At 53.9% G+C, this 22,864-nt stretch overlaps 24 non-coding genes across 24 annotated transcripts; all 24 read left to right on the plus strand.

Annotated features, from left to right (window-relative positions):
• Positions 1 to 526: 526 nt before the first annotated feature.
• On the plus strand, positions 527 to 717 carry LOC138517282 (U2 spliceosomal RNA). Its single transcript, XR_011282483.1, has one exon. It is a non-coding gene; the product is annotated as a U2 spliceosomal RNA (small nuclear RNA).
• Positions 718 to 1,343: 626 nt separating this feature from the next.
• LOC138517283 (U2 spliceosomal RNA) lies at positions 1,344 to 1,534 on the plus strand. Its single transcript, XR_011282484.1, has one exon. It is a non-coding gene; the product is annotated as a U2 spliceosomal RNA (small nuclear RNA).
• A 636-nt stretch (positions 1,535 to 2,170) lies between these two features.
• On the plus strand, positions 2,171 to 2,361 carry LOC138517284 (U2 spliceosomal RNA). The gene has a single exon (XR_011282485.1). It is a non-coding gene; the product is annotated as a U2 spliceosomal RNA (small nuclear RNA).
• A 626-nt stretch (positions 2,362 to 2,987) lies between these two features.
• LOC138517286 (U2 spliceosomal RNA) lies at positions 2,988 to 3,178 on the plus strand. Its single transcript, XR_011282486.1, has one exon. It is a non-coding gene; the product is annotated as a U2 spliceosomal RNA (small nuclear RNA).
• A 626-nt stretch (positions 3,179 to 3,804) lies between these two features.
• LOC138517287 (U2 spliceosomal RNA) lies at positions 3,805 to 3,995 on the plus strand. Its single transcript, XR_011282487.1, has one exon. It is a non-coding gene; the product is annotated as a U2 spliceosomal RNA (small nuclear RNA).
• A 626-nt stretch (positions 3,996 to 4,621) lies between these two features.
• LOC138517288 (U2 spliceosomal RNA) lies at positions 4,622 to 4,812 on the plus strand. The gene has a single exon (XR_011282488.1). It is a non-coding gene; the product is annotated as a U2 spliceosomal RNA (small nuclear RNA).
• A 1,231-nt stretch (positions 4,813 to 6,043) lies between these two features.
• LOC138517556 (U2 spliceosomal RNA) lies at positions 6,044 to 6,227 on the plus strand. Its single transcript, XR_011282709.1, has one exon. It is a non-coding gene; the product is annotated as a U2 spliceosomal RNA (small nuclear RNA).
• Positions 6,228 to 6,863: 636 nt separating this feature from the next.
• Positions 6,864 to 7,054, plus strand: LOC138517289 (U2 spliceosomal RNA). The gene has a single exon (XR_011282489.1). It is a non-coding gene; the product is annotated as a U2 spliceosomal RNA (small nuclear RNA).
• A 636-nt stretch (positions 7,055 to 7,690) lies between these two features.
• On the plus strand, positions 7,691 to 7,881 carry LOC138517290 (U2 spliceosomal RNA). The gene has a single exon (XR_011282490.1). It is a non-coding gene; the product is annotated as a U2 spliceosomal RNA (small nuclear RNA).
• Positions 7,882 to 8,507: 626 nt separating this feature from the next.
• Positions 8,508 to 8,698, plus strand: LOC138517292 (U2 spliceosomal RNA). Its single transcript, XR_011282492.1, has one exon. It is a non-coding gene; the product is annotated as a U2 spliceosomal RNA (small nuclear RNA).
• Positions 8,699 to 9,334: 636 nt separating this feature from the next.
• On the plus strand, positions 9,335 to 9,525 carry LOC138517293 (U2 spliceosomal RNA). Its single transcript, XR_011282493.1, has one exon. It is a non-coding gene; the product is annotated as a U2 spliceosomal RNA (small nuclear RNA).
• A 626-nt stretch (positions 9,526 to 10,151) lies between these two features.
• LOC138517294 (U2 spliceosomal RNA) lies at positions 10,152 to 10,342 on the plus strand. Its single transcript, XR_011282494.1, has one exon. It is a non-coding gene; the product is annotated as a U2 spliceosomal RNA (small nuclear RNA).
• A 1,231-nt stretch (positions 10,343 to 11,573) lies between these two features.
• Positions 11,574 to 11,758, plus strand: LOC138517579 (U2 spliceosomal RNA). The gene has a single exon (XR_011282730.1). It is a non-coding gene; the product is annotated as a U2 spliceosomal RNA (small nuclear RNA).
• A 636-nt stretch (positions 11,759 to 12,394) lies between these two features.
• LOC138517295 (U2 spliceosomal RNA) lies at positions 12,395 to 12,585 on the plus strand. Its single transcript, XR_011282495.1, has one exon. It is a non-coding gene; the product is annotated as a U2 spliceosomal RNA (small nuclear RNA).
• Positions 12,586 to 13,211: 626 nt separating this feature from the next.
• Positions 13,212 to 13,402, plus strand: LOC138517297 (U2 spliceosomal RNA). The gene has a single exon (XR_011282496.1). It is a non-coding gene; the product is annotated as a U2 spliceosomal RNA (small nuclear RNA).
• A 1,231-nt stretch (positions 13,403 to 14,633) lies between these two features.
• Positions 14,634 to 14,817, plus strand: LOC138517557 (U2 spliceosomal RNA). Its single transcript, XR_011282710.1, has one exon. It is a non-coding gene; the product is annotated as a U2 spliceosomal RNA (small nuclear RNA).
• Positions 14,818 to 15,453: 636 nt separating this feature from the next.
• LOC138517298 (U2 spliceosomal RNA) lies at positions 15,454 to 15,644 on the plus strand. The gene has a single exon (XR_011282497.1). It is a non-coding gene; the product is annotated as a U2 spliceosomal RNA (small nuclear RNA).
• A 636-nt stretch (positions 15,645 to 16,280) lies between these two features.
• On the plus strand, positions 16,281 to 16,471 carry LOC138517299 (U2 spliceosomal RNA). The gene has a single exon (XR_011282498.1). It is a non-coding gene; the product is annotated as a U2 spliceosomal RNA (small nuclear RNA).
• Positions 16,472 to 17,097: 626 nt separating this feature from the next.
• Positions 17,098 to 17,288, plus strand: LOC138517300 (U2 spliceosomal RNA). The gene has a single exon (XR_011282499.1). It is a non-coding gene; the product is annotated as a U2 spliceosomal RNA (small nuclear RNA).
• Positions 17,289 to 17,924: 636 nt separating this feature from the next.
• On the plus strand, positions 17,925 to 18,115 carry LOC138517301 (U2 spliceosomal RNA). The gene has a single exon (XR_011282500.1). It is a non-coding gene; the product is annotated as a U2 spliceosomal RNA (small nuclear RNA).
• Positions 18,116 to 19,346: 1,231 nt separating this feature from the next.
• Positions 19,347 to 19,531, plus strand: LOC138517580 (U2 spliceosomal RNA). Its single transcript, XR_011282731.1, has one exon. It is a non-coding gene; the product is annotated as a U2 spliceosomal RNA (small nuclear RNA).
• Positions 19,532 to 20,157: 626 nt separating this feature from the next.
• Positions 20,158 to 20,348, plus strand: LOC138517302 (U2 spliceosomal RNA). Its single transcript, XR_011282501.1, has one exon. It is a non-coding gene; the product is annotated as a U2 spliceosomal RNA (small nuclear RNA).
• Positions 20,349 to 21,579: 1,231 nt separating this feature from the next.
• LOC138517581 (U2 spliceosomal RNA) lies at positions 21,580 to 21,764 on the plus strand. Its single transcript, XR_011282732.1, has one exon. It is a non-coding gene; the product is annotated as a U2 spliceosomal RNA (small nuclear RNA).
• Positions 21,765 to 22,400: 636 nt separating this feature from the next.
• LOC138517304 (U2 spliceosomal RNA) lies at positions 22,401 to 22,591 on the plus strand. The gene has a single exon (XR_011282503.1). It is a non-coding gene; the product is annotated as a U2 spliceosomal RNA (small nuclear RNA).
• Positions 22,592 to 22,864: the final 273 nt, after the last annotated feature.

Consider the following 22,864-nt stretch of genomic DNA (forward strand, 5'->3'; position numbering starts at 1 on the left):
AAAAGGTGCTGTCGTGCCCGTCACAGGAGAAAAAAAGTCTGCCCCTTTGCTCGCTTTTCACGGGAGCTGCAAAGCAAAGGTGCCAGCCAGCCAGCCAGCCAGCCAGACTCGGCCTGCAGCAGCAGCCCCACAAGGAGGAGATGGGGGACACTGTCCTTGCCCTGCCTCACCCCTGAAAGGCCCCGAACGGCCACGAACGGCCAAGCCTTATCTGAGGGGGACGCACTTGGGGGAACATCCCCTGGGCAGCTGAGGGTGACTTTCGCCGCTAGGTGACGGGGCCAGTGCCAGGCCGAGGCTGCAGCTTGGCTGGGCAGAGCTCTGCAGCCTGTGCCTGGCCGCCCCGGCCCTGGCGCTCTGGGACCCTTGGAAATCTGGGGGCGGAGCCATGCAAAATATCGCCGGGCATGCTGGTCATGCAAATGCTATTCCTGGCCGAGGAGTCTGGGGTTCTGCAGCAGAGCGTTGCTCCGAGTCAGCAGGGTAGCTGCCGAGCAGCAGTCTTTCCGGCGAACCCTTTGGGGGCATCGCTTCTCGGCCTTTTGGCTAAGATCAAGTGTAGTATCTGTTCTTATCAGTTTAATATCTGATACGTCCTCTATCTGGGGACCATATATTAAATTGATTTTTGGAACAGGGAGATGGAATGGGAGCTTGCTCTGTCCACTCCACGCATCAACCTGGTATTGCAGTACCTCCAGGACTGGTGCACTTCCCCACTTGGGGAAAACAATGCTGTGAAAAAAAAAGACGGAGCAATTCTGGAAACTTGTGCACTTTGCAATATTTTTGGGTTGAACTCGGATGCATTTTCTTCATTGTCTTGGAAAAGGTGCTGTCGTGCCCGTCACAGGAGAAAAAAAGTCTGCCCCTTTGCTCGCTTTTCACGGGAGCTGCAAAGCAAAGGTGCCAGCCAGCCAGCCAGCCAGCCAGACTCGGCCTGCAGCAGCAGCCCCACAAGGAGGAGATGGGGGACACTGTCCTTGCCCTGCCTCACCCCTGAAAGGCCCCGAACGGCCAAGCCTTATCTGAGGGGGACGCACTTGGGGGAACATCCCCTGGGCAGCTGAGGGTGACTTTCGCCGCTAGGTGACGGGGCCAGTGCCAGGCCGAGGCTGCAGCTTGGCTGGGCAGAGCTCTGCAGCCTGTGCCTGGCCGCCCCGGCCCTGGCGCTCTGGGACCCTTGGAAATCTGGGGGCGGAGCCATGCAAAATATCGCCGGGCATGCTGGTCATGCAAATGCTATTCCTGGCCGAGGAGTCTGGGGTTCTGCAGCAGAGCGTTGCTCCGAGTCAGCAGGGTAGCTGCCGAGCAGCAGTCTTTCCGGCGAACCCTTTGGGGGCATCGCTTCTCGGCCTTTTGGCTAAGATCAAGTGTAGTATCTGTTCTTATCAGTTTAATATCTGATACGTCCTCTATCTGGGGACCATATATTAAATTGATTTTTGGAACAGGGAGATGGAATGGGAGCTTGCTCTGTCCACTCCACGCATCAACCTGGTATTGCAGTACCTCCAGGACTGGTGCACTTCCCCACTTGGGGAAAACAATGCTGTGAAAAAAAAAGACGGAGCAATTCTGGAAACTTGTGCACTTTGCAATATTTTTGGGTTGAACTCGGATGCATTTTCTTCATTGTCTTGGAAAAGGTGCTGTCGTGCCCGTCACAGGAGAAAAAAAGTCTGCCCCTTTGCTCGCTTTTCACGGGAGCTGCAAAGCAAAGGTGCCAGCCAGCCAGCCAGCCAGCCAGACTCGGCCTGCAGCAGCAGCCCCACAAGGAGGAGATGGGGGACACTGTCCTTGCCCTGCCTCACCCCTGAAAGGCCCCGAACGGCCACGAACGGCCAAGCCTTATCTGAGGGGGACGCACTTGGGGGAACATCCCCTGGGCAGCTGAGGGTGACTTTCGCCGCTAGGTGACGGGGCCAGTGCCAGGCCGAGGCTGCAGCTTGGCTGGGCAGAGCTCTGCAGCCTGTGCCTGGCCGCCCCGGCCCTGGCGCTCTGGGACCCTTGGAAATCTGGGGGCGGAGCCATGCAAAATATCGCCGGGCATGCTGGTCATGCAAATGCTATTCCTGGCCGAGGAGTCTGGGGTTCTGCAGCAGAGCGTTGCTCCGAGTCAGCAGGGTAGCTGCCGAGCAGCAGTCTTTCCGGCGAACCCTTTGGGGGCATCGCTTCTCGGCCTTTTGGCTAAGATCAAGTGTAGTATCTGTTCTTATCAGTTTAATATCTGATACGTCCTCTATCTGGGGACCATATATTAAATTGATTTTTGGAACAGGGAGATGGAATGGGAGCTTGCTCTGTCCACTCCACGCATCAACCTGGTATTGCAGTACCTCCAGGACTGGTGCACTTCCCCACTTGGGGAAAACAATGCTGTGAAAAAAAAAGACGGAGCAATTCTGGAAACTTGTGCACTTTGCAATATTTTTGGGTTGAACTCGGATGCATTTTCTTCATTGTCTTGGAAAAGGTGCTGTCGTGCCCGTCACAGGAGAAAAAAAGTCTGCCCCTTTGCTCGCTTTTCACGGGAGCTGCAAAGCAAAGGTGCCAGCCAGCCAGCCAGCCAGCCAGACTCGGCCTGCAGCAGCAGCCCCACAAGGAGGAGATGGGGGACACTGTCCTTGCCCTGCCTCACCCCTGAAAGGCCCCGAACGGCCAAGCCTTATCTGAGGGGGACGCACTTGGGGGAACATCCCCTGGGCAGCTGAGGGTGACTTTCGCCGCTAGGTGACGGGGCCAGTGCCAGGCCGAGGCTGCAGCTTGGCTGGGCAGAGCTCTGCAGCCTGTGCCTGGCCGCCCCGGCCCTGGCGCTCTGGGACCCTTGGAAATCTGGGGGCGGAGCCATGCAAAATATCGCCGGGCATGCTGGTCATGCAAATGCTATTCCTGGCCGAGGAGTCTGGGGTTCTGCAGCAGAGCGTTGCTCCGAGTCAGCAGGGTAGCTGCCGAGCAGCAGTCTTTCCGGCGAACCCTTTGGGGGCATCGCTTCTCGGCCTTTTGGCTAAGATCAAGTGTAGTATCTGTTCTTATCAGTTTAATATCTGATACGTCCTCTATCTGGGGACCATATATTAAATTGATTTTTGGAACAGGGAGATGGAATGGGAGCTTGCTCTGTCCACTCCACGCATCAACCTGGTATTGCAGTACCTCCAGGACTGGTGCACTTCCCCACTTGGGGAAAACAATGCTGTGAAAAAAAAAGACGGAGCAATTCTGGAAACTTGTGCACTTTGCAATATTTTTGGGTTGAACTCGGATGCATTTTCTTCATTGTCTTGGAAAAGGTGCTGTCGTGCCCGTCACAGGAGAAAAAAAGTCTGCCCCTTTGCTCGCTTTTCACGGGAGCTGCAAAGCAAAGGTGCCAGCCAGCCAGCCAGCCAGCCAGACTCGGCCTGCAGCAGCAGCCCCACAAGGAGGAGATGGGGGACACTGTCCTTGCCCTGCCTCACCCCTGAAAGGCCCCGAACGGCCAAGCCTTATCTGAGGGGGACGCACTTGGGGGAACATCCCCTGGGCAGCTGAGGGTGACTTTCGCCGCTAGGTGACGGGGCCAGTGCCAGGCCGAGGCTGCAGCTTGGCTGGGCAGAGCTCTGCAGCCTGTGCCTGGCCGCCCCGGCCCTGGCGCTCTGGGACCCTTGGAAATCTGGGGGCGGAGCCATGCAAAATATCGCCGGGCATGCTGGTCATGCAAATGCTATTCCTGGCCGAGGAGTCTGGGGTTCTGCAGCAGAGCGTTGCTCCGAGTCAGCAGGGTAGCTGCCGAGCAGCAGTCTTTCCGGCGAACCCTTTGGGGGCATCGCTTCTCGGCCTTTTGGCTAAGATCAAGTGTAGTATCTGTTCTTATCAGTTTAATATCTGATACGTCCTCTATCTGGGGACCATATATTAAATTGATTTTTGGAACAGGGAGATGGAATGGGAGCTTGCTCTGTCCACTCCACGCATCAACCTGGTATTGCAGTACCTCCAGGACTGGTGCACTTCCCCACTTGGGGAAAACAATGCTGTGAAAAAAAAAGACGGAGCAATTCTGGAAACTTGTGCACTTTGCAATATTTTTGGGTTGAACTCGGATGCATTTTCTTCATTGTCTTGGAAAAGGTGCTGTCGTGCCCGTCACAGGAGAAAAAAAGTCTGCCCCTTTGCTCGCTTTTCACGGGAGCTGCAAAGCAAAGGTGCCAGCCAGCCAGCCAGCCAGCCAGACTCGGCCTGCAGCAGCAGCCCCACAAGGAGGAGATGGGGGACACTGTCCTTGCCCTGCCTCACCCCTGAAAGGCCCCGAACGGCCAAGCCTTATCTGAGGGGGACGCACTTGGGGGAACATCCCCTGGGCAGCTGAGGGTGACTTTCGCCGCTAGGTGACGGGGCCAGTGCCAGGCCGAGGCTGCAGCTTGGCTGGGCAGAGCTCTGCAGCCTGTGCCTGGCCGCCTCGGCCCTGGCGCTCTGGGACCCTTGGAAATCTGGGGGCGGAGCCATGCAAAATATCGCCGGGCATGCTGGTCATGCAAATGCTATTCCTGGCCGAGGAGTCTGGGGTTCTGCAGCAGAGCGTTGCTCCGAGTCAGCAGGGTAGCTGCCGAGCAGCAGTCTTTCCGGCGAACCCTTTGGGGGCATCGCTTCTCGGCCTTTTGGCTAAGATCAAGTGTAGTATCTGTTCTTATCAGTTTAATATCTGATACGTCCTCTATCTGGGGACCATATATTAAATTGATTTTTGGAACAGGGAGATGGAATGGGAGCTTGCTCTGTCCACTCCACGCATCAACCTGGTATTGCAGTACCTCCAGGACTGGTGCACTTCCCCACTTGGGGAAAACAATGCTGTGAAAAAAAAAGACGGAGCAATTCTGGAAACTTGTGCACTTTGCAATATTTTTGGGTTGAACTCGGATGCATTTTCTTCATTGTCTTGGAAAAGGTGCTGTCGTGCCCGTCACAGGAGAAAAAAAGTCTGCCCCTTTGCTCGCTTTTCACGGGAGCTGCAAAGCAAAGGTGCCAGCCAGCCAGCCAGCCAGCCAGACTCGGCCTGCAGCAGCAGCCCCACAAGGAGGAGATGGGGGACACTGTCCTTGCCCTGCCTCACCCCTGAAAGGCCCCGAACGGCCACGAACGGCCAAGCCTTATCTGAGGGGGACGCACTTGGGGGAACATCCCCTGGGCAGCTGAGGGTGACTTTCGCCGCTAGGTGACGGGGCCAGTGCCAGGCCGAGGCTGCAGCTTGGCTGGGCAGAGCTCTGCAGCCTGTGCCTGGCCGCCCCGGCCCTGGCGCTCTGGGACCCTTGGAAATCTGGGGGCGGAGCCATGCAAAATATCGCCGGGCATGCTGGTCATGCAAATGCTATTCCTGGCCGAGGAGTCTGGGGTTCTGCAGCAGAGCGTTGCTCCGAGTCAGCAGGGTAGCTGCCGAGCAGCAGTCTTTCCGGCGAACCCTTTGGGGGCATCGCTTCTCGGCCTTTTGGCTAAGATCAAGTGTAGTAAATGCGCTCAGGACGAATCAACACTACACTTTGTGTGGAATTGTGCATTTGCAAAACAAGTGTGGGAAAAACTGGAAACACTGATTTTTGCAATCACAGGAGAACAGACCCTGACGTTCGAATCCATCTTGACAGGGATACAGGAGGGAGGAGGGAAACAAGAGAAAATTCTTTTTCACCAAATTACATCAGCAACGAAAGAAGCCTTATGGAAGGCCAGAACATTACTAGTGCTACAGCACAAAAACATCACTCCAGAGGAGTGTGTAAAGTTAGCGTTGTGTTTTTTATACACATATTACTGTCTTGATGCCAAAGTCAAGGGCAAACAAGAGGCACAAAACATTTGGCAACAAGACAACTGGAGAACGTTAACTATTTAACTAATCTGGGTTAGGGAGAGCAGTTTGCTCAAAGTCTTTCTTTTTGACAGTTTTTTAACCAAATTCAATTTTAATTCGTGAAAATCTTTTAATTCGAGAACTAATTGGCGTATAGTCGCAAGTAGTATATACTACTTTGCTGGAGGAAAGGGACGGTTGTAAGGGGAGATGTGGAGACCGTTCAAAAAAAAAAAAAAAAAAAAAATCTGTTCTTATCAGTTTAATATCTGATACGTCCTCTATCTGGGGACCATATATTAAATTGATTTTTGGAACAGGGAGATGGAATGGGAGCTTGCTCTGTCCACTCCACGCATCAACCTGGTATTGCAGTACCTCCAGGACTGGTGCACTTCCCCACTTGGGGAAAACAATGCTGTGAAAAAAAAAGACGGAGCAATTCTGGAAACTTGTGCACTTTGCAATATTTTTGGGTTGAACTCGGATGCATTTTCTTCATTGTCTTGGAAAAGGTGCTGTCGTGCCCGTCACAGGAGAAAAAAAGTCTGCCCCTTTGCTCGCTTTTCACGGGAGCTGCAAAGCAAAGGTGCCAGCCAGCCAGCCAGCCAGCCAGACTCGGCCTGCAGCAGCAGCCCCACAAGGAGGAGATGGGGGACACTGTCCTTGCCCTGCCTCACCCCTGAAAGGCCCCGAACGGCCACGAACGGCCAAGCCTTATCTGAGGGGGACGCACTTGGGGGAACATCCCCTGGGCAGCTGAGGGTGACTTTCGCCGCTAGGTGACGGGGCCAGTGCCAGGCCGAGGCTGCAGCTTGGCTGGGCAGAGCTCTGCAGCCTGTGCCTGGCCGCCCCGGCCCTGGCGCTCTGGGACCCTTGGAAATCTGGGGGCGGAGCCATGCAAAATATCGCCGGGCATGCTGGTCATGCAAATGCTATTCCTGGCCGAGGAGTCTGGGGTTCTGCAGCAGAGCGTTGCTCCGAGTCAGCAGGGTAGCTGCCGAGCAGCAGTCTTTCCGGCGAACCCTTTGGGGGCATCGCTTCTCGGCCTTTTGGCTAAGATCAAGTGTAGTATCTGTTCTTATCAGTTTAATATCTGATACGTCCTCTATCTGGGGACCATATATTAAATTGATTTTTGGAACAGGGAGATGGAATGGGAGCTTGCTCTGTCCACTCCACGCATCAACCTGGTATTGCAGTACCTCCAGGACTGGTGCACTTCCCCACTTGGGGAAAACAATGCTGTGAAAAAAAAAGACGGAGCAATTCTGGAAACTTGTGCACTTTGCAATATTTTTGGGTTGAACTCGGATGCATTTTCTTCATTGTCTTGGAAAAGGTGCTGTCGTGCCCGTCACAGGAGAAAAAAAGTCTGCCCCTTTGCTCGCTTTTCACGGGAGCTGCAAAGCAAAGGTGCCAGCCAGCCAGCCAGCCAGCCAGACTCGGCCTGCAGCAGCAGCCCCACAAGGAGGAGATGGGGGACACTGTCCTTGCCCTGCCTCACCCCTGAAAGGCCCCGAACGGCCACGAACGGCCAAGCCTTATCTGAGGGGGACGCACTTGGGGGAACATCCCCTGGGCAGCTGAGGGTGACTTTCGCCGCTAGGTGACGGGGCCAGTGCCAGGCCGAGGCTGCAGCTTGGCTGGGCAGAGCTCTGCAGCCTGTGCCTGGCCGCCCCGGCCCTGGCGCTCTGGGACCCTTGGAAATCTGGGGGCGGAGCCATGCAAAATATCGCCGGGCATGCTGGTCATGCAAATGCTATTCCTGGCCGAGGAGTCTGGGGTTCTGCAGCAGAGCGTTGCTCCGAGTCAGCAGGGTAGCTGCCGAGCAGCAGTCTTTCCGGCGAACCCTTTGGGGGCATCGCTTCTCGGCCTTTTGGCTAAGATCAAGTGTAGTATCTGTTCTTATCAGTTTAATATCTGATACGTCCTCTATCTGGGGACCATATATTAAATTGATTTTTGGAACAGGGAGATGGAATGGGAGCTTGCTCTGTCCACTCCACGCATCAACCTGGTATTGCAGTACCTCCAGGACTGGTGCACTTCCCCACTTGGGGAAAACAATGCTGTGAAAAAAAAAGACGGAGCAATTCTGGAAACTTGTGCACTTTGCAATATTTTTGGGTTGAACTCGGATGCATTTTCTTCATTGTCTTGGAAAAGGTGCTGTCGTGCCCGTCACAGGAGAAAAAAAGTCTGCCCCTTTGCTCGCTTTTCACGGGAGCTGCAAAGCAAAGGTGCCAGCCAGCCAGCCAGCCAGCCAGACTCGGCCTGCAGCAGCAGCCCCACAAGGAGGAGATGGGGGACACTGTCCTTGCCCTGCCTCACCCCTGAAAGGCCCCGAACGGCCAAGCCTTATCTGAGGGGGACGCACTTGGGGGAACATCCCCTGGGCAGCTGAGGGTGACTTTCGCCGCTAGGTGACGGGGCCAGTGCCAGGCCGAGGCTGCAGCTTGGCTGGGCAGAGCTCTGCAGCCTGTGCCTGGCCGCCCCGGCCCTGGCGCTCTGGGACCCTTGGAAATCTGGGGGCGGAGCCATGCAAAATATCGCCGGGCATGCTGGTCATGCAAATGCTATTCCTGGCCGAGGAGTCTGGGGTTCTGCAGCAGAGCGTTGCTCCGAGTCAGCAGGGTAGCTGCCGAGCAGCAGTCTTTCCGGCGAACCCTTTGGGGGCATCGCTTCTCGGCCTTTTGGCTAAGATCAAGTGTAGTATCTGTTCTTATCAGTTTAATATCTGATACGTCCTCTATCTGGGGACCATATATTAAATTGATTTTTGGAACAGGGAGATGGAATGGGAGCTTGCTCTGTCCACTCCACGCATCAACCTGGTATTGCAGTACCTCCAGGACTGGTGCACTTCCCCACTTGGGGAAAACAATGCTGTGAAAAAAAAAGACGGAGCAATTCTGGAAACTTGTGCACTTTGCAATATTTTTGGGTTGAACTCGGATGCATTTTCTTCATTGTCTTGGAAAAGGTGCTGTCGTGCCCGTCACAGGAGAAAAAAAGTCTGCCCCTTTGCTCGCTTTTCACGGGAGCTGCAAAGCAAAGGTGCCAGCCAGCCAGCCAGCCAGCCAGACTCGGCCTGCAGCAGCAGCCCCACAAGGAGGAGATGGGGGACACTGTCCTTGCCCTGCCTCACCCCTGAAAGGCCCCGAACGGCCACGAACGGCCAAGCCTTATCTGAGGGGGACGCACTTGGGGGAACATCCCCTGGGCAGCTGAGGGTGACTTTCGCCGCTAGGTGACGGGGCCAGTGCCAGGCCGAGGCTGCAGCTTGGCTGGGCAGAGCTCTGCAGCCTGTGCCTGGCCGCCCCGGCCCTGGCGCTCTGGGACCCTTGGAAATCTGGGGGCGGAGCCATGCAAAATATCGCCGGGCATGCTGGTCATGCAAATGCTATTCCTGGCCGAGGAGTCTGGGGTTCTGCAGCAGAGCGTTGCTCCGAGTCAGCAGGGTAGCTGCCGAGCAGCAGTCTTTCCGGCGAACCCTTTGGGGGCATCGCTTCTCGGCCTTTTGGCTAAGATCAAGTGTAGTATCTGTTCTTATCAGTTTAATATCTGATACGTCCTCTATCTGGGGACCATATATTAAATTGATTTTTGGAACAGGGAGATGGAATGGGAGCTTGCTCTGTCCACTCCACGCATCAACCTGGTATTGCAGTACCTCCAGGACTGGTGCACTTCCCCACTTGGGGAAAACAATGCTGTGAAAAAAAAAGACGGAGCAATTCTGGAAACTTGTGCACTTTGCAATATTTTTGGGTTGAACTCGGATGCATTTTCTTCATTGTCTTGGAAAAGGTGCTGTCGTGCCCGTCACAGGAGAAAAAAAGTCTGCCCCTTTGCTCGCTTTTCACGGGAGCTGCAAAGCAAAGGTGCCAGCCAGCCAGCCAGCCAGCCAGACTCGGCCTGCAGCAGCAGCCCCACAAGGAGGAGATGGGGGACACTGTCCTTGCCCTGCCTCACCCCTGAAAGGCCCCGAACGGCCAAGCCTTATCTGAGGGGGACGCACTTGGGGGAACATCCCCTGGGCAGCTGAGGGTGACTTTCGCCGCTAGGTGACGGGGCCAGTGCCAGGCCGAGGCTGCAGCTTGGCTGGGCAGAGCTCTGCAGCCTGTGCCTGGCCGCCCCGGCCCTGGCGCTCTGGGACCCTTGGAAATCTGGGGGCGGAGCCATGCAAAATATCGCCGGGCATGCTGGTCATGCAAATGCTATTCCTGGCCGAGGAGTCTGGGGTTCTGCAGCAGAGCGTTGCTCCGAGTCAGCAGGGTAGCTGCCGAGCAGCAGTCTTTCCGGCGAACCCTTTGGGGGCATCGCTTCTCGGCCTTTTGGCTAAGATCAAGTGTAGTATCTGTTCTTATCAGTTTAATATCTGATACGTCCTCTATCTGGGGACCATATATTAAATTGATTTTTGGAACAGGGAGATGGAATGGGAGCTTGCTCTGTCCACTCCACGCATCAACCTGGTATTGCAGTACCTCCAGGACTGGTGCACTTCCCCACTTGGGGAAAACAATGCTGTGAAAAAAAAAGACGGAGCAATTCTGGAAACTTGTGCACTTTGCAATATTTTTGGGTTGAACTCGGATGCATTTTCTTCATTGTCTTGGAAAAGGTGCTGTCGTGCCCGTCACAGGAGAAAAAAAGTCTGCCCCTTTGCTCGCTTTTCACGGGAGCTGCAAAGCAAAGGTGCCAGCCAGCCAGCCAGCCAGCCAGACTCGGCCTGCAGCAGCAGCCCCACAAGGAGGAGATGGGGGACACTGTCCTTGCCCTGCCTCACCCCTGAAAGGCCCCGAACGGCCACGAACGGCCAAGCCTTATCTGAGGGGGACGCACTTGGGGGAACATCCCCTGGGCAGCTGAGGGTGACTTTCGCCGCTAGGTGACGGGGCCAGTGCCAGGCCGAGGCTGCAGCTTGGCTGGGCAGAGCTCTGCAGCCTGTGCCTGGCCGCCCCGGCCCTGGCGCTCTGGGACCCTTGGAAATCTGGGGGCGGAGCCATGCAAAATATCGCCGGGCATGCTGGTCATGCAAATGCTATTCCTGGCCGAGGAGTCTGGGGTTCTGCAGCAGAGCGTTGCTCCGAGTCAGCAGGGTAGCTGCCGAGCAGCAGTCTTTCCGGCGAACCCTTTGGGGGCATCGCTTCTCGGCCTTTTGGCTAAGATCAAGTGTAGTAAATGCGCTCAGGACGAATCAACACTACACTTTGTGTGGAATTGTGCATTTGCAAAACAAGTGTGGGAAAAACTGGAAACACTGATTTTTGCAATCACAGGAGAACAGACCCTGACGTTCGAATCCATCTTGACAGGGATACAGGAGGGAGGAGGGAAACAAGAGAAAATTCTTTTTCACCAAATTACATCAGCAACGAAAGAAGCCTTATGGAAGGCCAGAACATTACTAGTGCTACAGCACAAAAACATCACTCCAGAGGAGTGTGTAAAGTTAGCGTTGTGTTTTTTATACACATATTACTGTCTTGATGCCAAAGTCAAGGGCAAACAAGAGGCACAAAACATTTGGCAACAAGACAACTGGAGAACGTTAACTATTTAACTAATCTGGGTTAGGGAGAGCAGTTTGCTCAAAGTCTTTCTTTTTGACAGTTTTTTAACCAAATTCAATTTTAATTCGTGAAAATCTTTTAATTCGAGAACTAATTGGCGTATAGTCGCAAGTAGTATATACTACTTTGCTGGAGGAAAGGGACGGTTGTAAGGGGAGATGTGGAGACCGTTCAAAAAAAAAAAAAAAAAAAAAAATCTGTTCTTATCAGTTTAATATCTGATACGTCCTCTATCTGGGGACCATATATTAAATTGATTTTTGGAACAGGGAGATGGAATGGGAGCTTGCTCTGTCCACTCCACGCATCAACCTGGTATTGCAGTACCTCCAGGACTGGTGCACTTCCCCACTTGGGGAAAACAATGCTGTGAAAAAAAAAGACGGAGCAATTCTGGAAACTTGTGCACTTTGCAATATTTTTGGGTTGAACTCGGATGCATTTTCTTCATTGTCTTGGAAAAGGTGCTGTCGTGCCCGTCACAGGAGAAAAAAAGTCTGCCCCTTTGCTCGCTTTTCACGGGAGCTGCAAAGCAAAGGTGCCAGCCAGCCAGCCAGCCAGCCAGACTCGGCCTGCAGCAGCAGCCCCACAAGGAGGAGATGGGGGACACTGTCCTTGCCCTGCCTCACCCCTGAAAGGCCCTGAACGGCCACGAACGGCCAAGCCTTATCTGAGGGGGACGCACTTGGGGGAACATCCCCTGGGCAGCTGAGGGTGACTTTCGCCGCTAGGTGACGGGGCCAGTGCCAGGCCGAGGCTGCAGCTTGGCTGGGCAGAGCTCTGCAGCCTGTGCCTGGCCGCCCCGGCCCTGGCGCTCTGGGACCCTTGGAAATCTGGGGGCGGAGCCATGCAAAATATCGCCGGGCATGCTGGTCATGCAAATGCTATTCCTGGCCGAGGAGTCTGGGGTTCTGCAGCAGAGCGTTGCTCCGAGTCAGCAGGGTAGCTGCCGAGCAGCAGTCTTTCCGGCGAACCCTTTGGGGGCATCGCTTCTCGGCCTTTTGGCTAAGATCAAGTGTAGTATCTGTTCTTATCAGTTTAATATCTGATACGTCCTCTATCTGGGGACCATATATTAAATTGATTTTTGGAACAGGGAGATGGAATGGGAGCTTGCTCTGTCCACTCCACGCATCAACCTGGTATTGCAGTACCTCCAGGACTGGTGCACTTCCCCACTTGGGGAAAACAATGCTGTGAAAAAAAAAGACGGAGCAATTCTGGAAACTTGTGCACTTTGCAATATTTTTGGGTTGAACTCGGATGCATTTTCTTCATTGTCTTGGAAAAGGTGCTGTCGTGCCCGTCACAGGAGAAAAAAAGTCTGCCCCTTTGCTCGCTTTTCACGGGAGCTGCAAAGCAAAGGTGCCAGCCAGCCAGCCAGCCAGCCAGACTCGGCCTGCAGCAGCAGCCCCACAAGGAGGAGATGGGGGACACTGTCCTTGCCCTGCCTCACCCCTGAAAGGCCCCGAACGGCCAAGCCTTATCTGAGGGGGACGCACTTGGGGGAACATCCCCTGGGCAGCTGAGGGTGACTTTCGCCGCTAGGTGACGGGGCCAGTGCCAGGCCGAGGCTGCAGCTTGGCTGGGCAGAGCTCTGCAGCCTGTGCCTGGCCGCCTCGGCCCTGGCGCTCTGGGACCCTTGGAAATCTGGGGGCGGAGCCATGCAAAATATCGCCGGGCATGCTGGTCATGCAAATGCTATTCCTGGCCGAGGAGTCTGGGGTTCTGCAGCAGAGCGTTGCTCCGAGTCAGCAGGGTAGCTGCCGAGCAGCAGTCTTTCCGGCGAACCCTTTGGGGGCATCGCTTCTCGGCCTTTTGGCTAAGATCAAGTGTAGTATCTGTTCTTATCAGTTTAATATCTGATACGTCCTCTATCTGGGGACCATATATTAAATTGATTTTTGGAACAGGGAGATGGAATGGGAGCTTGCTCTGTCCACTCCACGCATCAACCTGGTATTGCAGTACCTCCAGGACTGGTGCACTTCCCCACTTGGGGAAAACAATGCTGTGAAAAAAAAAGACGGAGCAATTCTGGAAACTTGTGCACTTTGCAATATTTTTGGGTTGAACTCGGATGCATTTTCTTCATTGTCTTGGAAAAGGTGCTGTCGTGCCCGTCACAGGAGAAAAAAAGTCTGCCCCTTTGCTCGCTTTTCACGGGAGCTGCAAAGCAAAGGTGCCAGCCAGCCAGCCAGCCAGCCAGACTCGGCCTGCAGCAGCAGCCCCACAAGGAGGAGATGGGGGACACTGTCCTTGCCCTGCCTCACCCCTGAAAGGCCCCGAACGGCCACGAACGGCCAAGCCTTATCTGAGGGGGACGCACTTGGGGGAACATCCCCTGGGCAGCTGAGGGTGACTTTCGCCGCTAGGTGACGGGGCCAGTGCCAGGCCGAGGCTGCAGCTTGGCTGGGCAGAGCTCTGCAGCCTGTGCCTGGCCGCCCCGGCCCTGGCGCTCTGGGACCCTTGGAAATCTGGGGGCGGAGCCATGCAAAATATCGCCGGGCATGCTGGTCATGCAAATGCTATTCCTGGCCGAGGAGTCTGGGGTTCTGCAGCAGAGCGTTGCTCCGAGTCAGCAGGGTAGCTGCCGAGCAGCAGTCTTTCCGGCGAACCCTTTGGGGGCATCGCTTCTCGGCCTTTTGGCTAAGATCAAGTGTAGTAAATGCGCTCAGGACGAATCAACACTACACTTTGTGTGGAATTGTGCATTTGCAAAACAAGTGTGGGAAAAACTGGAAACACTGATTTTTGCAATCACAGGAGAACAGACCCTGACGTTCGAATCCATCTTGACAGGGATACAGGAGGGAGGAGGGAAACAAGAGAAAATTCTTTTTCACCAAATTACATCAGCAACGAAAGAAGCCTTATGGAAGGCCAGAACATTACTAGTGCTACAGCACAAAAACATCACTCCAGAGGAGTGTGTAAAGTTAGCGTTGTGTTTTTTATACACATATTACTGTCTTGATGCCAAAGTCAAGGGCAAACAAGAGGCACAAAACATTTGGCAACAAGACAACTGGAGAACGTTAACTATTTAACTAATCTGGGTTAGGGAGAGCAGTTTGCTCAAAGTCTTTCTTTTTGACAGTTTTTTAACCAAATTCAATTTTAATTCGTGAAAATCTTTTAATTCGAGAACTAATTGGCGTATAGTCGCAAGTAGTATATACTACTTTGCTGGAGGAAAGGGACGGTTGTAAGGGGAGATGTGGAGACCGTTCAAAAAAAAAAAAAAAAAAAAAATCTGTTCTTATCAGTTTAATATCTGATACGTCCTCTATCTGGGGACCATATATTAAATTGATTTTTGGAACAGGGAGATGGAATGGGAGCTTGCTCTGTCCACTCCACGCATCAACCTGGTATTGCAGTACCTCCAGGACTGGTGCACTTCCCCACTTGGGGAAAACAATGCTGTGAAAAAAAAAGACGGAGCAATTCTGGAAACTTGTGCACTTTGCAATATTTTTGGGTTGAACTCGGATGCATTTTCTTCATTGTCTTGGAAAAGGTGCTGTCGTGCCCGTCACAGGAGAAAAAAAGTCTGCCCCTTTGCTCGCTTTTCACGGGAGCTGCAAAGCAAAGGTGCCAGCCAGCCAGCCAGCCAGCCAGACTCGGCCTGCAGCAGCAGCCCCACAAGGAGGAGATGGGGGACACTGTCCTTGCCCTGCCTCACCCCTGAAAGGCCCCGAACGGCCACGAACGGCCAAGCCTTATCTGAGGGGGACGCACTTGGGGGAACATCCCCTGGGCAGCTGAGGGTGACTTTCGCCGCTAGGTGACGGGGCCAGTGCCAGGCCGAGGCTGCAGCTTGGCTGGGCAGAGCTCTGCAGCCTGTGCCTGGCCGCCCCGGCCCTGGCGCTCTGGGACCCTTGGAAATCTGGGGGCGGAGCCATGCAAAATATCGCCGGGCATGCTGGTCATGCAAATGCTATTCCTGGCCGAGGAGTCTGGGGTTCTGCAGCAGAGCGTTGCTCCGAGTCAGCAGGGTAGCTGCCGAGCAGCAGTCTTTCCGGCGAACCCTTTGGGGGCATCGCTTCTCGGCCTTTTGGCTAAGATCAAGTGTAGTATCTGTTCTTATCAGTTTAATATCTGATACGTCCTCTATCTGGGGACCATATATTAAATTGATTTTTGGAACAGGGAGATGGAATGGGAGCTTGCTCTGTCCACTCCACGCATCAACCTGGTATTGCAGTACCTCCAGGACTGGTGCACTTCCCCACTTGGGGAAAACAATGCTGTGAAAAAAAAAGACGGAGCAATTCTGGAAACTTGTGCACTTTGCAATATTTTTGGGTTGAACTCGGATGCATTTTCTTCATTGTCTTGGAAAAGGTGCTGTCGTGCCCGTCACAGGAGAAAAAAAGTCTGCCCCTTTGCTCGCTTTTCACGGGAGCTGCAAAGCAAAGGTGCCAGCCAGCCAGCCAGCCAGCCAGACTCGGCCTGCAGCAGCAGCCCCACAAGGAGGAGATGGGGGACACTGTCCTTGCCCTGCCTCACCCCTGAAAGGCCCCGAACGGCCACGAACGGCCAAGCCTTATCTGAGGGGGACGCACTTGGGGGAACATCCCCTGGGCAGCTGAGGGTGACTTTCGCCGCTAGGTGACGGGGCCAGTGCCAGGCCGAGGCTGCAGCTTGGCTGGGCAGAGCTCTGCAGCCTGTGCCTGGCCGCCCCGGCCCTGGCGCTCTGGGACCCTTGGAAATCTGGGGGCGGAGCCATGCAAAATATCGCCGGGCATGCTGGTCATGCAAATGCTATTCCTGGCCGAGGAGTCTGGGGTTCTGCAGCAGAGCGTTGCTCCGAGTCAGCAGGGTAGCTGCCGAGCAGCAGTCTTTCCGGCGAACCCTTTGGGGGCATCGCTTCTCGGCCTTTTGGCTAAGATCAAGTGTAGTATCTGTTCTTATCAGTTTAATATCTGATACGTCCTCTATCTGGGGACCATATATTAAATTGATTTTTGGAACAGGGAGATGGAATGGGAGCTTGCTCTGTCCACTCCACGCATCAACCTGGTATTGCAGTACCTCCAGGACTGGTGCACTTCCCCACTTGGGGAAAACAATGCTGTGAAAAAAAAAGACGGAGCAATTCTGGAAACTTGTGCACTTTGCAATATTTTTGGGTTGAACTCGGATGCATTTTCTTCATTGTCTTGGAAAAGGTGCTGTCGTGCCCGTCACAGGAGAAAAAAAGTCTGCCCCTTTGCTCGCTTTTCACGGGAGCTGCAAAGCAAAGGTGCCAGCCAGCCAGCCAGCCAGCCAGACTCGGCCTGCAGCAGCAGCCCCACAAGGAGGAGATGGGGGACACTGTCCTTGCCCTGCCTCACCCCTGAAAGGCCCCGAACGGCCAAGCCTTATCTGAGGGGGACGCACTTGGGGGAACATCCCCTGGGCAGCTGAGGGTGACTTTCGCCGCTAGGTGACGGGGCCAGTGCCAGGCCGAGGCTGCAGCTTGGCTGGGCAGAGCTCTGCAGCCTGTGCCTGGCCGCCCCGGCCCTGGCGCTCTGGGACCCTTGGAAATCTGGGGGCGGAGCCATGCAAAATATCGCCGGGCATGCTGGTCATGCAAATGCTATTCCTGGCCGAGGAGTCTGGGGTTCTGCAGCAGAGCGTTGCTCCGAGTCAGCAGGGTAGCTGCCGAGCAGCAGTCTTTCCGGCGAACCCTTTGGGGGCATCGCTTCTCGGCCTTTTGGCTAAGATCAAGTGTAGTATCTGTTCTTATCAGTTTAATATCTGATACGTCCTCTATCTGGGGACCATATATTAAATTGATTTTTGGAACAGGGAGATGGAATGGGAGCTTGCTCTGTCCACTCCACGCATCAACCTGGTATTGCAGTACCTCCAGGACTGGTGCACTTCCCCACTTGGGGAAAACAATGCTGTGAAAAAAAAAGACGGAGCAATTCTGGAAACTTGTGCACTTTGCAATATTTTTGGGTTGAACTCGGATGCATTTTCTTCATTGTCTTGGAAAAGGTGCTGTCGTGCCCGTCACAGGAGAAAAAAAGTCTGCCCCTTTGCTCGCTTTTCACGGGAGCTGCAAAGCAAAGGTGCCAGCCAGCCAGCCAGCCAGCCAGACTCGGCCTGCAGCAGCAGCCCCACAAGGAGGAGATGGGGGACACTGTCCTTGCCCTGCCTCACCCCTGAAAGGCCCCGAACGGCCACGAACGGCCAAGCCTTATCTGAGGGGGACGCACTTGGGGGAACATCCCCTGGGCAGCTGAGGGTGACTTTCGCCGCTAGGTGACGGGGCCAGTGCCAGGCCGAGGCTGCAGCTTGGCTGGGCAGAGCTCTGCAGCCTGTGCCTGGCCGCCCCGGCCCTGGCGCTCTGGGACCCTTGGAAATCTGGGGGCGGAGCCATGCAAAATATCGCCGGGCATGCTGGTCATGCAAATGCTATTCCTGGCCGAGGAGTCTGGGGTTCTGCAGCAGAGCGTTGCTCCGAGTCAGCAGGGTAGCTGCCGAGCAGCAGTCTTTCCGGCGAACCCTTTGGGGGCATCGCTTCTCGGCCTTTTGGCTAAGATCAAGTGTAGTATCTGTTCTTATCAGTTTAATATCTGATACGTCCTCTATCTGGGGACCATATATTAAATTGATTTTTGGAACAGGGAGATGGAATGGGAGCTTGCTCTGTCCACTCCACGCATCAACCTGGTATTGCAGTACCTCCAGGACTGGTGCACTTCCCCACTTGGGGAAAACAATGCTGTGAAAAAAAAAGACGGAGCAATTCTGGAAACTTGTGCACTTTGCAATATTTTTGGGTTGAACTCGGATGCATTTTCTTCATTGTCTTGGAAAAGGTGCTGTCGTGCCCGTCACAGGAGAAAAAAAGTCTGCCCCTTTGCTCGCTTTTCACGGGAGCTGCAAAGCAAAGGTGCCAGCCAGCCAGCCAGCCAGCCAGACTCGGCCTGCAGCAGCAGCCCCACAAGGAGGAGATGGGGGACACTGTCCTTGCCCTGCCTCACCCCTGAAAGGCCCCGAACGGCCACGAACGGCCAAGCCTTATCTGAGGGGGACGCACTTGGGGGAACATCCCCTGGGCAGCTGAGGGTGACTTTCGCCGCTAGGTGACGGGGCCAGTGCCAGGCCGAGGCTGCAGCTTGGCTGGGCAGAGCTCTGCAGCCTGTGCCTGGCCGCCTCGGCCCTGGCGCTCTGGGACCCTTGGAAATCTGGGGGCGGAGCCATGCAAAATATCGCCGGGCATGCTGGTCATGCAAATGCTATTCCTGGCCGAGGAGTCTGGGGTTCTGCAGCAGAGCGTTGCTCCGAGTCAGCAGGGTAGCTGCCGAGCAGCAGTCTTTCCGGCGAACCCTTTGGGGGCATCGCTTCTCGGCCTTTTGGCTAAGATCAAGTGTAGTAAATGCGCTCAGGACGAATCAACACTACACTTTGTGTGGAATTGTGCATTTGCAAAACAAGTGTGGGAAAAACTGGAAACACTGATTTTTGCAATCACAGGAGAACAGACCCTGACGTTCGAATCCATCTTGACAGGGATACAGGAGGGAGGAGGGAAACAAGAGAAAATTCTTTTTCACCAAATTACATCAGCAACGAAAGAAGCCTTATGGAAGGCCAGAACATTACTAGTGCTACAGCACAAAAACATCACTCCAGAGGAGTGTGTAAAGTTAGCGTTGTGTTTTTTATACACATATTACTGTCTTGATGCCAAAGTCAAGGGCAAACAAGAGGCACAAAACATTTGGCAACAAGACAACTGGAGAACGTTAACTATTTAACTAATCTGGGTTAGGGAGAGCAGTTTGCTCAAAGTCTTTCTTTTTGACAGTTTTTTAACCAAATTCAATTTTAATTCGTGAAAATCTTTTAATTCGAGAACTAATTGGCGTATAGTCGCAAGTAGTATATACTACTTTGCTGGAGGAAAGGGACGGTTGTAAGGGGAGATGTGGAGACCGTTCAAAAAAAAAAAAAAAAAAAAAAATCTGTTCTTATCAGTTTAATATCTGATACGTCCTCTATCTGGGGACCATATATTAAATTGATTTTTGGAACAGGGAGATGGAATGGGAGCTTGCTCTGTCCACTCCACGCATCAACCTGGTATTGCAGTACCTCCAGGACTGGTGCACTTCCCCACTTGGGGAAAACAATGCTGTGAAAAAAAAAGACGGAGCAATTCTGGAAACTTGTGCACTTTGCAATATTTTTGGGTTGAACTCGGATGCATTTTCTTCATTGTCTTGGAAAAGGTGCTGTCGTGCCCGTCACAGGAGAAAAAAAGTCTGCCCCTTTGCTCGCTTTTCACGGGAGCTGCAAAGCAAAGGTGCCAGCCAGCCAGCCAGCCAGCCAGACTCGGCCTGCAGCAGCAGCCCCACAAGGAGGAGATGGGGGACACTGTCCTTGCCCTGCCTCACCCCTGAAAGGCCCCGAACGGCCAAGCCTTATCTGAGGGGGACGCACTTGGGGGAACATCCCCTGGGCAGCTGAGGGTGACTTTCGCCGCTAGGTGACGGGGCCAGTGCCAGGCCGAGGCTGCAGCTTGGCTGGGCAGAGCTCTGCAGCCTGTGCCTGGCCGCCCCGGCCCTGGCGCTCTGGGACCCTTGGAAATCTGGGGGCGGAGCCATGCAAAATATCGCCGGGCATGCTGGTCATGCAAATGCTATTCCTGGCCGAGGAGTCTGGGGTTCTGCAGCAGAGCGTTGCTCCGAGTCAGCAGGGTAGCTGCCGAGCAGCAGTCTTTCCGGCGAACCCTTTGGGGGCATCGCTTCTCGGCCTTTTGGCTAAGATCAAGTGTAGTATCTGTTCTTATCAGTTTAATATCTGATACGTCCTCTATCTGGGGACCATATATTAAATTGATTTTTGGAACAGGGAGATGGAATGGGAGCTTGCTCTGTCCACTCCACGCATCAACCTGGTATTGCAGTACCTCCAGGACTGGTGCACTTCCCCACTTGGGGAAAACAATGCTGTGAAAAAAAAAGACGGAGCAATTCTGGAAACTTGTGCACTTTGCAATATTTTTGGGTTGAACTCGGATGCATTTTCTTCATTGTCTTGGAAAAGGTGCTGTCGTGCCCGTCACAGGAGAAAAAAAGTCTGCCCCTTTGCTCGCTTTTCACGGGAGCTGCAAAGCAAAGGTGCCAGCCAGCCAGCCAGCCAGCCAGACTCGGCCTGCAGCAGCAGCCCCACAAGGAGGAGATGGGGGACACTGTCCTTGCCCTGCCTCACCCCTGAAAGGCCCCGAACGGCCACGAACGGCCAAGCCTTATCTGAGGGGGACGCACTTGGGGGAACATCCCCTGGGCAGCTGAGGGTGACTTTCGCCGCTAGGTGACGGGGCCAGTGCCAGGCCGAGGCTGCAGCTTGGCTGGGCAGAGCTCTGCAGCCTGTGCCTGGCCGCCCCGGCCCTGGCGCTCTGGGACCCTTGGAAATCTGGGGGCGGAGCCATGCAAAATATCGCCGGGCATGCTGGTCATGCAAATGCTATTCCTGGCCGAGGAGTCTGGGGTTCTGCAGCAGAGCGTTGCTCCGAGTCAGCAGGGTAGCTGCCGAGCAGCAGTCTTTCCGGCGAACCCTTTGGGGGCATCGCTTCTCGGCCTTTTGGCTAAGATCAAGTGTAGTAAATGCGCTCAGGACGAATCAACACTACACTTTGTGTGGAATTGTGCATTTGCAAAACAAGTGTGGGAAAAACTGGAAACACTGATTTTTGCAATCACAGGAGAACAGACCCTGACGTTCGAATCCATCTTGACAGGGATACAGGAGGGAGGAGGGAAACAAGAGAAAATTCTTTTTCACCAAATTACATCAGCAACGAAAGAAGCCTTATGGAAGGCCAGAACATTACTAGTGCTACAGCACAAAAACATCACTCCAGAGGAGTGTGTAAAGTTAGCGTTGTGTTTTTTATACACATATTACTGTCTTGATGCCAAAGTCAAGGGCAAACAAGAGGCACAAAACATTTGGCAACAAGACAACTGGAGAACGTTAACTATTTAACTAATCTGGGTTAGGGAGAGCAGTTTGCTCAAAGTCTTTCTTTTTGACAGTTTTTTAACCAAATTCAATTTTAATTCGTGAAAATCTTTTAATTCGAGAACTAATTGGCGTATAGTCGCAAGTAGTATATACTACTTTGCTGGAGGAAAGGGACGGTTGTAAGGGGAGATGTGGAGACCGTTCAAAAAAAAAAAAAAAAAAAAAAATCTGTTCTTATCAGTTTAATATCTGATACGTCCTCTATCTGGGGACCATATATTAAATTGATTTTTGGAACAGGGAGATGGAATGGGAGCTTGCTCTGTCCACTCCACGCATCAACCTGGTATTGCAGTACCTCCAGGACTGGTGCACTTCCCCACTTGGGGAAAACAATGCTGTGAAAAAAAAAGACGGAGCAATTCTGGAAACTTGTGCACTTTGCAATATTTTTGGGTTGAACTCGGATGCATTTTCTTCATTGTCTTGGAAAAGGTGCTGTCGTGCCCGTCACAGGAGAAAAAAAGTCTGCCCCTTTGCTCGCTTTTCACGGGAGCTGCAAAGCAAAGGTGCCAGCCAGCCAGCCAGCCAGCCAGACTCGGCCTGCAGCAGCAGCCCCACAAGGAGGAGATGGGGGACACTGTCCTTGCCCTGCCTCACCCCTGAAAGGCCCTGAACGGCCACGAACGGCCAAGCCTTATCTGAGGGGGACGCACTTGGGGGAACATCCCCTGGGCAGCTGAGGGTGACTTTCGCCGCTAGGTGACGGGGCCAGTGCCAGGCCGAGGCTGCAGCTTGGCTGGGCAGAGCTCTGCAGCCTGTGCCTGGCCGCCCCGGCCCTGGCGCTCTGGGACCCTTGGAAATCTGGGGGCGGAGCCATGCAAAATATCGCCGGGCATGCTGGTCATGCAAATGCTATTCCTGGCCGAGGAGTCTGGGGTTCTGCAGCAGAGCGTTGCTCCGAGTCAGCAGGGTAGCTGCCGAGCAGCAGTCTTTCCGGCGAACCCTTTGGGGGCATCGCTTCTCGGCCTTTTGGCTAAGATCAAGTGTAGTATCTGTTCTTATCAGTTTAATATCTGATACGTCCTCTATCTGGGGACCATATATTAAATTGATTTTTGGAACAGGGAGATGGAATGGGAGCTTGCTCTGTCCACTCCACGCATCAACCTGGTATTGCAGTACCTCCAGGACTGGTGCACTTCCCCACTTGGGGAAAACAATGCTGTGAAAAAAAAAGACGGAGCAATTCTGGAAACTTGTGCACTTTGCAATATTTTTGGGTTGAACTCGGATGCATTTTCTTCATTGTCTTGGAAAAGGTGCTGTCGTGCCCGTCACAGGAGAAAAAAAGTCTGCCCCTTTGCTCGCTTTTCACGGGAGCTGCAAAGCAAAGGTGCCAGCCAGCCAGCCAGCCAGCCAGACTCGGCCTGCAGCAGCAGCCCCACAAGGAGGAGATGGGGGACACTGTCCTTGCCCT

This window comes from Ambystoma mexicanum, chromosome 6q, assembly GCF_040938575.1.
Source record: "Ambystoma mexicanum isolate Mex_15411 chromosome 6q, UKY_AmexF1_1, whole genome shotgun sequence".
In the NCBI taxonomy this organism is placed as follows: Eukaryota; Metazoa; Chordata; class Amphibia; order Caudata; family Ambystomatidae; genus Ambystoma; species Ambystoma mexicanum.